At 45.9% G+C, this 10,518-nt stretch overlaps 1 long non-coding RNA gene across 1 annotated transcript; it reads right to left on the reverse strand.

The window, feature by feature from the left end:
- Positions 1-1,301: 1,301 nt before the first annotated feature.
- Positions 1,302-3,190, reverse strand: LOC120901241. Its single transcript, XR_005739285.1, has 3 exons — positions 2,247-3,190; positions 2,096-2,187; positions 1,302-2,007 (listed from the first exon to the last, which is right to left on the reverse strand). It is a non-coding gene; the product is annotated as an uncharacterized LOC120901241 (long non-coding RNA).
- Positions 3,191-10,518: the final 7,328 nt, after the last annotated feature.

Raw genomic sequence — 10,518 nt, forward strand, 5'->3', positions numbered from 1 at the left:
GATTTCCAAAGACGCGGGAAGCATTTCGATTGCAAGGATTTGTTGAATAGTTTGGTCAGTATGGGAATGAGAGCAGCCTTGCAATTAATGAGAATTGCGCTGGGAATATTGTCAGGCCCAGGTGCGTAGGAAAGCTTCAACAACGAAATAGCAGATTCCACCTCATCATCGTTGATTAGTGGTGTGCATAAATTAACCTCATCATTTATGAAGGATAAAGCCGATGTTGAGTTAGACGGAACCGAGGAATTGTTGGTGTACACAGAAGAGAAATATGAGGCAAATGCATTGCAAAACTCTTCATCTCCGGTAATGGTGTTTCCCTCAAACTGCATCGAGGAAGGAAGTCGTCCACAGGATTCCTTATCTTTAGCAAATTTCCAGAATGATGTGGGATGTCTTTTGATATTGATTTCAATTTTCCTGACGTAGTTGGCGTAGGCGGTTCGGTTCAGCTGCTTATATATTTTTGAGGCGCGAGCAAAATTTATTTGATTAGTGCTGTTTTTTAGTCGATGCAGTTTTTTAAGGGCCCGTGATCTTCGACGTTTAGCCAAACGTAGTGCAGAATTGGTCCATGGTGGATGAGCACGAACATTAAACCGTGGGATGAATTGTTCATACAGTTCATTCATTTGAGAAGAAAATTCAGCCACACTGTCGTTGATGTCGTCATAGTCAGCGATAGAGTCCCAGTTGATTTGGTTAAGTGCAGAAACGAGATCAGTGAAATTAGTTCGTCTAAAATTGAAATCTGCTTGAATGTTCTTTTTTCTTTATCGGAGGACGAATTGTTATCATCTAATTGTTTCGGTAAGTGTCCTTTTCTAAGTGTCTAGTGCTATGTGACATTTGTTCTAATTAAAACATTGCACTTTACAAGTTTCAGATGTGTGCTGCTACCGCTAGCTGTTCTCCAAACCTCTTCAAATTGGGACACTGTGTGCACGGGCGTTCAAGGCTCAATTGATCCTCAAGTACAAAGGTAAGTTTGTCACATCTTTAAATCAAGTGTATTTTTTTTAACAAAGTGTGTCTATTAATTGTGTACTTTCATCATCAGCCTTCATACAACGCCGCGGTTGAGGCGCGCCAAATCTGATGACATCTTTCCTGAACCAAGCAGGCTGAACACGCGCACCACCACGGGCACCAGCGCGGTGTGAAGAGGGAAGAAGAAAAGACAGAATTGGAAACAACCGCACCAGGCTTCCATCCACAGTGTGTGTGTATGTAAGTATGTGAGAACACATGTGTGAATCCTCTTGTGGGAACTGCAAAAAGATGAGAATAAAGAGTGTGAAGCAGCTAGACTGCCGCAACCAAATCAGGAGAGTGAATTCTCATTTCAATCCGAAAAACTGGGAGAGAGTGATGACATGCGAGAGAGAATAAAACTAGAAACACGAGAGAGGACACGAAGCGCTTTCGGGTTTTTTTCGCCTTCGCGCACATTTTGCTTTATGCGCGCGAAAAAGTGAGCCTTGATCAGCACCCCAGCCAGCAATTTCCGAAGGCGCCCCGTGTAAAAAATTTTAAGCTTTCCTTAAGTTTTTACACTAGCAGCAGCTAAAGTAAAAACTTTCAGCACGGCACAAACCGACGCACACATTCAAATGCTTGGATTGCTGGTCCTGCTTACGCATACATTTGTATTTATCCCTCCCCTTATATTTTCGGATTGCTGGTTGTAGTAGTGACGCTTTTTCTTTTTGCTTTATGCACACTTTCGCATGCTATTTATTGGACCTCCGCTTTCCACATGCGTTTTGGCACACTCACACTCTGTACACGGCTGGATGCTTCACCCCCTACAATTGTAGCGGTTCCGTTACCCTTCCTCTCGTTCCTCCTTCTGCCCTTCTCGCTAGGACATCCTCGACTGGTGCTGCGCGTGTTCAGCCGGCGCCTGTCTGGAAATGACGTCACGGACTGGTGCTGCGCATGTTTAGCCGTATCCTAGGCGTCCATGAAGTGCGCTCTTCTACGAAAGAGCTGTGATGAAATCTGTTGATGAAAATTAACCAATAATAAATCCATGTTTTTTATAACAAACTAAACAATATTTTGCACATAGGATTATAGAAACGCTTACCTTGATATTTTAAAACCGGACACCGTTTTCCTTCCGTCGATCGTTTTGCGAGATGTTGGCAACCGTCGATTAACATGCGCGTGCACCTGTAACTTTTTAGACGACAAGCGTTAGTTTAATGTACACATTCAAGAACACACAAGAAACTTACCTTAGAAATTTACAAGGATAAATCATTCCATAATTGAAGAAGAAGGACTACGACACAAAACGTAAACGAGCAAAGTACGGGGCACAAGAAATCACACATCACTCCTACACATCCTTCCACAGTGAAAGTTCTGGACAGACTGAGGATGCCTAACACCCGGATGAGCGCCATAGCAGAAAAATCATGGGAGATCGAGAGAGATGTGTAGTCTCGGTTCAGCGGAATACGCATGCAGATGCATGCGTGTGTGTCACTCGAAGGATATCGGTTTCCCCTTCTCCCATTTTTCGTTCATAGGCCACACGATCGGCGTTGTGCCGTCCAAAATCTAGAGAAAGAAGACATGCTCTCTCGCTTTGGCACACAGGAAAGTTTTCCAATAGCTTCGGTTTTGCTGGTTGGGACGATGGCTCCCATACAAAGGCCTTCGGCTTTGCTATCTGGGTACATTAGAAAGATCGAATTCAGATTCAAAAAGGATCCACTAGCATTCTGGAAATTCATACGAAATAAGAAATCATGCGACCGTCTTCCAGCTGTAATGAACTTCAAGGGAAACATCATTTCGGGTGAAGATGACCTCTGCAAAGGTTTTGCAGAACATTTCGCTTCCGTGTACACCTGCAATTCTTCGAAACCTCTCAACCTATCTTCAGAACTTTCCGCAATCAACGACGCATGTTGCCCGACCTCTCCGCCGCACCGACCAGCCGCGAAGGTAGCTGGTGCCTGGGTCCGCCGTGGAGACGAGCAGCAATTCGAACTAAGCCCCGCTTCACTAACACCGCCAGGAACTCCGCCTTCGAGATCCCTTTGGCAAAAGTTCGCGCCTCACAGCGACTGGCTTCCAGCTAGTTTCCCCAGGCTTTCGGGGGGCTATGCAGATGGAAGGGGAACCTTTACCGCAGAAACTCTCAAGAGGAGAAGCTCAAGGAGTAGAGAGTGAGCGAGCAGAGATCGGATTCGACTTCGCCTTTCTGCCTACTGGTGTCCGCCGAGGATTACCACTGGAGGGTCCAATAGCGGATCAATAAGCTTTCGAAGATTATATCGTTTCGGGAGTGAAATAATATATTGCGTTTCGTTTCTCTTGCTTAGCTCATTTTGTTTATTTTCAGTTAGGAAAGGGATGATTTTACAGCGTGTTTTTCTAGCGATGGATAACATCCTTTTCTAGGAAAAATATTCTTCCTTAGGTGAGGCGAAAAATATATTAGGATCGAACGCGATCCTCTACTACCGCGCCCTGGACACCTATCTCTAACGCTAAATTATGTTTCTAATTCTGTGTAGTGCATACTAGGTTTTTATTAGGAAATTCCTGGCCTTAGTCGAAAAATGTCCTGATGAGGACGAAGGGAAAATATTTATTCGAGGATCGAACGCGATCCTTTTTAATAGTGTACCGCATTCCTGCCGCATGCACTACCTAGTACGCTCGGATACTAGGCGCTTAGAACCATAGAGGATGCTCTATTCTAATTTACTTATCTGCCTATCGTACGCGCTACTACCACCATCACATACACAGCGCGTTCGCTCGCTTGTGCTCGCATCTGATAAGCCTGAGCGACATCCTTCCCCTCGTAATACAACCCGTTGGTTGGATTACCTTGGTACCTTGGTGAATGGCTTTCAATTCTATTGATTACACCTGTTTGATTTAGCAACGCTAGTTGTTCCATTATTAAACCCTTTTCTTTTCCTGCTATGTAAGTTTAATATGTGTTCCTTCGCAGTGACATCCAGCGACGCTACCTTTACCGCTGGACGTTTGATTATACCGCTGGCGGTCTGCACTGCTACCGATCGTACTTGGTCGTCTGCAGCTCGATGCACTTCAACTATCCGCCCTTTTAGCCATTTTCCCGGAGGCGCGTTGTCGTCCGATAGTACCACGATGTCATCCACCTTCAAGGGTACCACTTTGCTCGTCCATTTGTCTCTCTTAAGAAGCGTTGGTAAATACTCCTTTTCCATTTGTCCCAGAAGATTTTAGAGTGGTGTTGGACTAATTTGTATTGCTGACGTTCGATGCTAGAGGTAGTCAGCGCCATAGGTGGAATTGCAGTACCACTCCTACCTATCAAAAAATGAAAAGGGGTTAAGATCTCCTCTTCGTCTCTAGTGGTGGGTATGTGTGTTAATGGCCGTGAATTCAAAATGAATTCAATCTGAAGTAACGTAGCCATTAACGTTTCTGGTGAGGGTTTCCTCAGCCTGTATTCTTCCATCATCTGTCGAAGTCCCTTCTTTATAGTCTGGATCTGCCGTTCCCAGATTCCGCCAAAGTGTGGAGCCGATGGCGGGTTGAAATGCCACTCAATTTTGAACTGCAACGCTGCTTCCTTGCCCATCCAGGCATCTATATCCATCAGTAGTTGACGTAGTTCTCGTTCTGCTCCGACGAAATTCGTCCCGTTGTCGCTGTAAAGGTGGCTGACTTTTCCTCGCCGGTGCTGAAAGTTCTTTAGACAGACTAGGAAGCTGTCTGTATCCAGCTTCTTTGCCAGCTCAAGGTGTACAGCTCGCGTTGACATGCACATGAATAGTACACCCCAACGCTTCTCCGTCGAACGTTTTACAGCTACTTCTAACGGTCCAAAGTAGTCTACGCCGGTGTGCAGGAATGGTGGGTTGTATGGCGTAGCGCGATATTCTGGAAGCGGGGCCATCATCGGAGAAACTGGTTTCGCAGAGTGCAGGATGCACCACTGGCAGCATCGTTTTACGTTGTTTAGGACTGCTCTCACATTGATTATCCAGAACTCTTGTCGTAATTCGCCGATCACAACATTGTCCGCCTGATGTAATGTCCTCTCATGATAATCACGAACAACAAGTTTGGTGATTCGATGTTTCTGAGGCAAGATGATTGGAGTTCTTGCTGATGACGGCATGGCCTGGATTTTCTCCAATCTGCTTCTGGAACGGATGACACCTCTTTCATCCATAAAAGGAACTAACTTGTTTAGCGCACTTTCCCTTTTCACATTTTGACCATTTCCTAAAGCCTTGATCTCTTCAGGAAAGCCATGTGATTGCGCCATTTTATAAAGATATGATCGTGCTGCTTCTGCATCCGACATCTTGATCGTCGGATCAAATGACCTTTTGTTGATTATGTACTGGACAAATTTTCGAAGAAATATCGTGTGGCGAACCAGTCTTGTCCAGCTAGAATAGTTTTCTACGGATATTAATTCGCCTGATTCTGACATGGTCAATACCATCTCTTCTTGGGTCTCATACTCTCGCTTTGACGTAGGCCAATCAAACTCTGGTTTCAATAAGAACTCGGGTCCATACTTCCACAGATTCTCGTCGTTCGTGATTTTGGTTGCCGCGTCTGCAGGATTTTCCTTACTTGGCACCCAACGCCACTGGTCCATTGTCGTTGTTTCTAGAATTTCACTCACACGATGGGTTACAAATTGTTGGTACTTCCGTTTTCTATTTTTGATCCACCCGAGGACAGTTTGGGAATCACTCCAAAATACGGACCGGTTAATCTCAATGCGAAGTTCCGCTATCACTGTCTTCGCTAGTCGAGTTCCTAGTAGCGCTGCCTGTAGCTCAAGACGAGGAATTGACAGCTGTTTAATGGTGCCACTCGCGCCTTTGCCGCAAGTAGATGATTTGTGAAGATGTTGCCATCATAGCTTCTTGCGTAAACGCACGCGGCGAAGGCGTCTTTAGATGCATCGACGAACGTATGGATCTCCGTAAACAAGGCTGCTGCTGGTCTGATGCACCGTGGTACGACGAAGTCACCGATGTTGTTTAACTGCTTCAACCAACTACGCCAGGCGTCAGCTAGGTCTGACGGTATTTGCTGGTCCCAATCTTTTACTGCGATGTGTATTCCACGTAACTGTATTCGTCCTTGAATGGTGATATGGCTTATCAAGCCTGCTGGGTCGTAGACGCTCATTACCAAACTTACTGCTTCTCTCTTTGTTGGGTTTCGTTGTGAACGCAGCAAATCGTTTCGTACATGCAGTTTGTTGAGGTTGTAGCCGAAAACGTCTGACTTGGTGTTCCAATATACCCCGAGAATCTTTTCATAGGGTCCGTTCTTTTCCTCAAACAAAACAATGGTTTCACCGACCTGCCTTCTGTCTGCTGGAATTGACTGTAGAAGCGTATCCGAATTACTTATGAAGTTGCGGATATAAAACCCGGCATGTTCGTGAACATTAATCACTTGATTGGTTGTTTCTTGGGCAATAGCGTCAGAGGTAAAACTATCGATGTAGTCATCCACGTAGTGCTGGCTCACGATGGCGTCGTATGCCAAGGGGTGGGACGCCTTGTGACGTGAAGCGTTTTCGTTTTTTACGGCCTGAGCACACGCTGGAGAACAGGTAGCGCCAAACGTCATTACTTGCATAACAAATATTTCTGGTGTTTTCTGCTCGTTGCATTCTCGCCATAGTATGCTTTGTGCGTATTGGTCCTCCGAACGCACCTTCACCTGGTGAAACATCTCTTTGATATCACCAGCAACTGCCGTGTTGCCTTCCCGAAATCTCAATAATACTCCGAAGAGTGATGTCGTTGCATCGGGTCCTGCCAACAGTTGCGAATTAAGAGATATTCCCTGCACTTTCGATGCTGCGTCGAAGACTATGCGAGGTTTTGGTTCTTGTTTGTTCGAGTTTGTCACAATAAAGTGTGGCAAATAGTACACTCGGGTAGGTGGTTTCAATAGTTCTGCTGCCGTTAGCTTTCGCAAATAACCCTTTGAGATATACTCCTTGAATGTGCGCAACGCCCATTCCTTTAGTTTGGGTTGTTTTTGCAGTTGCCCTTCTAGGCTCTGTAATCTGCCTAGAGCGTTCCTATAGCTGTCGGGGAATTGAACTTCATTCGTTCTCCATAAAAGCCCAATCTCGTACCTTCCGTTCTCGTACTTCATCGTTTGTTTGATGATATTGCAAGCTCTTTCATGTTCTTCGCTGCATACTTGTTTAGCTTCAAGCTTTACCCCAAAATCTTCCGTAGAGAAGTAGTTTTTTAACATTGTGTTCATGCTTTCTTCTTCTTGCATGATCATTACTCGTTCTGGATCGTCACTGAGTACGTTTTCTTTTCCGAATACTAACCAGCCAAGTTTAGTCTTTATCCCGATGGGCTGGTTGTCTAACCCTGTTTTCCGATCAAGCGGAAGGATTAGTTGGCTGTGGTTAAGGCCGATTAGCAAGGTTGGTCTCACATCTGCAAAGCTCTTCAGTGGAATGCTTGAAAGATGAGGATATTCTTTTTTAAGTCTTTCTGCATTAATGGTCTGCATAGGAAGGTTCAAGTTCATGAGCGTTCTTGCATCATCTATGAAGTGTTCTACGTTGTTGCTTCCAGTTACGTTGAACTTTACTCTACGACTCTTCGAATCACAATTTTCTATATTGCCAGTCCACTTCAGTTTAAGGGGATCGCAATCTCCCTTTAGATCCAGTTTTTTGGCTATATTTTCCTCTAAAAGTGTTAATGAGGAACCTGGGTCAAGGAATGCGTATGTACTGACGGCTAAAGTCCCGTTTCGTAGGGTAACTGGCACTATCTGATAATATATTTTTTGTTTCGCCCTTGAAACTTCGTCATGTTGCAGATGATGATATGATGTTTGGGCGTTGCTCTCACTATATATGATAGGATGGTGCTCCCTTACAACTTCGTGGTGTTGATTTACCGATTGTGCTCTATTTTCGTTATGCATTAAGGGGTGGTGCGGTCCCGTACACCCGTTCACACCACAGCCCTTCCAGATTCTGCAATCAGTAAGCTTATGGTTCGTGAAGCGTAAACAGCCGTGACACAGACCAGCCCTTACTATTGTCTTCCATCTTTCGCTGATCGTCTTCGCTTTGAACGTCTCACACTGTGGTAACGAATGGTCGTTCGCGCATTCCACACAGCGCAGCTTTGACTTGTTATTTCGTTTTGGGATTGCTTGAGGTTGCTTGCGTTCCAACTCACCTTCGTGGATGCAAACATGATCTCGTCCCGCTGGTTTTATTACGCGTCGAATCTTTCGAGCAGCGATTTTTAGCCATTCATTCACTTCATTGATCGTGGCATCTCTTTCCGACTCTGCCACGTCGAACCACTGAAGCTGGTACGACATCGGCAGTTTTGCCACAATGTCATCGATGAGTCTTGCATCGTTCAAATAGTGAGTGCAATTCAGAGCCGTTATGTTGGTTACCAAATTGTCTATGGCGTCTGAAAGTTCTGGTATTTTGGACGTATTATCAATACGCACCTTCAGCACGTCTTTAACCAGATCGCGATACACCAATTCTGGCCTGCCAAAGGACTCTTCTAATCTATCGATGATTGCTGGAACGTTCTGCGGATCAAGCATCAAAGGTTTCACGCTTTTCTCCGCTTCCCCTCGTAGGGAGCGCTGAATTCTGTGCAAATTCTCTAGCTGCGAGAAATTTCCATGTTTTGATGTATCCAGCAGCGTTTTTTTAAACAGCGGCCAATCCTTAGGCTTCCCATCAAAACTGGGTAGTGAGAGAATGCTCTCCCTCTTTATGAGCACCTCAAGCGCCTTTTCACCATGGTTGGGCTCAATCGCTGCATTCTTTAGAGCTTTTACGAGCTCCTGTATAAGCGACCGATCGTTGTTGCCAGCCATGGCCGGTTCTTCCATTTTCGAAGTGCTCGGACGTAGAACGCACTTGATACACAAAAAAGGTTCATCCGGCGTTGGGGGTACGCTAAGCTTCGCGCACTCCAGGTGGAACCACCGGTCACAGTCGTCACACTGGACCATATGTTCCGTTTCTTCGTCCGGGTCGTGGCATAATCTACATGCCCCTTTCTTGTTGTCCACAAAAAATTCCTTCCTCGTGGTCGTTTTTATGGGCGCCGTCGTGGTCGCCCTTTTAGATACCGTCGTGGCCGTCTGGCTGGTATCTTGCTTCGTAGCCATTTCACCTGCTTCGTTGCGGGGTTGCCGAGTACCGCTGATGTCGTCTGCCGGAATTCTCGATGAAATGCGATGGTCTGGCAGCGCCGTCCGTTGTAACACTGTCTGTGTTCAGGATACGATCATCCACCAGCTCCTATTCCTCCACCAGTCCGATCACGCTATCGGGTCCGATCACGCAAACTCGTACGAACCTGGTTCGCGGTACGTATCCGCACGCCTAGAGTCGTCTAAGCGTTTGGGAACTAACGGATGCTAGTTCCTCTCTGGAGCCACCAATGTTGCCCGACCTCTCCGCCGCACCGACCAGCCGCGAAGGTAGCTGGTGCCTGGGTCCGCCGTGGAGACGAGCAGCAATTCGAACTAAGCCCCGCTTCACTAACACCGCCAGGAACTCCGCCTTCGAGATCCCTTTGGCAAAAGTTCGCGCCTCACAGCGACTGGCTTCCAGCTAGTTTCCCCAGGCTTTCGGGGGGCTATGCAGATGGAAGGGGAACCTTTACCGCAGAAACTCTCAAGAGGAGAAGCTCAAGGAGTAGAGAGTGAGCGAGCAGAGATCGGATTCGACTTCGCCTTTCTGCCTACTGGTGTCCGCCGAGGATTACCACTGGAGGGGTCCAATAGCGGATCAATAAGCTTTCGAAGATTATATCGTTTCGGGAGTGAAATAATATATTGCGTTTCGTTTCTCTTGCTTAGCTCATTTTGTTTATTTTCAGTTAGGAAAGGGATGATTTTACAGCGTGTTTTTCTAGCGATGGATAACATCCTTTTCTAGGAAAAATATTCTTCCTTAGGTGAGGCGAAAAATATATTAGGATCGAACGCGATCCTCTACTACCGCGCCCTGGACACCTATCTCTAACGCTAAATTATGTTTCTAATTCTGTGTAGTGCATACTAGGTTTTTATTAGGAAATTCCTGGCCTTAGTCGAAAAATGTCCTGATGAGGACGAAGGGAAAATATTTATTCGAGGATCGAACGCGATCCTTTTTAATAGTGTACCGCATTCCTGCCGCATGCACTACCTAGTACGCTCGGATACTAGGCGCTTAGAACCATAGAGGATGCTCTATTCTAATTTACTTATCTGCCTATCGTACGCGCTACTACCACCATCACATACACAGCGCGTTCGCTCGCTTGTGCTCGCATCTGATAAGCCTGAGCGACAACGCAGTTGACTTATCCATATCTATTATCAGTGAAGATGAAGTCGATGCTGCCATATCGCAACTGAAGCTTTCGTATGCCTCTGGGCCGGACAACATTCCCAGTGCAATTCTTATTCACTGTAAGGCTGCTCTTTTGCCTATTCTGACTCAACTTT

This window comes from Anopheles arabiensis, chromosome 2, assembly GCF_016920715.1.
Source record: "Anopheles arabiensis isolate DONGOLA chromosome 2, AaraD3, whole genome shotgun sequence".
Taxonomy (NCBI): Eukaryota; Metazoa; Arthropoda; class Insecta; order Diptera; family Culicidae; genus Anopheles; species Anopheles arabiensis.